Consider the following 2,041-nt stretch of genomic DNA (forward strand, 5'->3'; position numbering starts at 1 on the left):
TGCCTTTTTGGCAGAAGATCAGAGGAGCATACAACAAGCTGTTCTTGGTATAGTGGGAAGTGATTGTACTTAATTTATTCAATACAAGAGTTGGAGAAGACTGATGCTATGAGATTAGCTTTATATTCAAGTATTTTTCCTTACCCTCTCTAACCGGCTCTGCTAATGTAATATATTTTTGTGTGACACACAGCTGTATAATAACTGCATGTAGTAACCATGTTACATGTAAATTTATGGAAATATTTTCCTAAAGAGACAGACACAGGTCTTTCTAAAATATTTATTACATCAACATCCTTCACACAACTGGCATTGCCTATACAGAATCTTACAAAGGGATGGTGAAGTACCAAGATATTTAGGGCATATGGCAATCATTCCTATTTGTTATCCACTGTACTGGAAAAAAAAAAAAGAATAAAAAAAAAAATACTGCATGGAAAGGATTAAGATTCCCAAACACAGTGGCAGTCTGTTTGGTACATAATATTGTGCAATCTAGTTTACATTTAATACTACAGAAATAAAACTTTATTTATATTATTACATTTGCTTACTCTACTCTACATAAAATCCTTTCTGAATGAAACCTCATTTTGAAACGGCTGTTTGAATATGGTACTTTTATCTGCTTTACAACACTAAAAATGTGAATACACATCTACTTTCAATTATTTTATTCTCAATAAACTGTATGAAAAGATCCAAAGTAAGGATTTAAAACTTACAAAAAAGAATAAACAGTACTACATTTAAGATATCTTTTATAAAATAAATAATCCCATTTTTTCTTTTGTTTATAAGGTTAACTTTTAACTACAAAAATATATATTTTTTTGATACTGTAATGCAATTTATTTTGCTTTATTAATCATAAAACTGGTGAATTTAAAAATGTGTGCTTTATCAATATAAAATAGTACTAATTTATATCAATAAAGACATTAGTTTTATGTGACTTGAAATATTTTACTTTCAATGTCAACAGTGTAAGAAGGAATGTCTTTTCTCCCAACCTATCTCCCCCCCCCCCATAGATCATGTGCTTTTAAAACATGCTGGGATTGAGAGAGAGAGACATTCACAATTATTAACAGCTTCCCTTTCTTGGGGAAGGCCAGTAACTAATCCAATTTTACTTCAATATTAAAACTATCATTGCCACAAAGATATCTGGTGCCCAAACTCCATTTCCTTCCACATACAAAACTGAGTTAGTCATGGAATTAATTTTAATTTATACTGTTGTTCACATTTTTATTCCTACTGAAAATTTAATAGTTTTATTTCTGTATTCAAACATTCAAATATTGTCCAGTATTCTGGAAGTTTAAACAGTATTTAAACTATATATTGTAATAATACTCAGATAACTAAAGGAACTCTTGCCAATTTATCCAGGTATACTATATACTGAACAGGAAAGTAACTACTTTGATAAAATGCAGTTTTGATGATAGGAATACATGCATCTGAATAAATGTGAAATTTTCTTCTTTAGCTTTTTGATTGATGCTGTATATGAAATGCTATCATTAAACAACCTTGAACCAGCAGGTAACTCTGATCTGGACCTTTTAAACAGTAATAAGACTCCTTATAAATGTCAGTACAACTAGAGAAAAATAAAATTTGCACCAAAAAATGACTAGAGAACAAATGTGTATATCTAAAAAACATAAATGTAAATTGCATTTACCAATTATGCATAAGTAGTACAAAACTGTCAAAATCTCATAAAAGTGTCTATTTTCCATGAATTATTTTAAAAATCTACAAAAATTCTGTAGCATATTAAGGAAAGACATCTTGAGTGCATGCACACCTCAAATTGGGATTTAGTTATATTGATAAAACTTGGCAAATTGCACTCATCCATCATGAACAAAATACTATGACCTATAATTCACTTATTAAAGCACATATAACACTACTCGCCCAAAAGTATTTTGTAAGTAGAAAAGTGCATATATCCCCTTCTGTGAATACTGGAGGGAACAATAAATGTGATACCAACTACAAGAGTGTAAGTTGGCGG

General features: G+C 29.9%; 1 non-coding gene across 1 annotated transcript; it reads left to right on the forward strand.

Annotated features, from left to right (window-relative positions):
* Window positions 1-1,448: 1,448 nt before the first annotated feature.
* Window positions 1,449-1,522, forward strand: LOC150108835 (small nucleolar RNA SNORD36). The gene has a single exon (XR_016550510.1). It is a non-coding gene; the product is annotated as a small nucleolar RNA SNORD36 (small nucleolar RNA).
* The last annotated feature ends 519 nt before the right edge of the window (window positions 1,523-2,041 follow it).

This window comes from Typopeltis vanoorti, chromosome 2 (assembly GCF_054136105.1).
Source record: "Typopeltis vanoorti isolate ZY-2024b chromosome 2, IOZ_Tvanoo_1.0, whole genome shotgun sequence".
In the NCBI taxonomy this organism is placed as follows: Eukaryota; Metazoa; Arthropoda; class Arachnida; order Uropygi; family Thelyphonidae; genus Typopeltis; species Typopeltis vanoorti.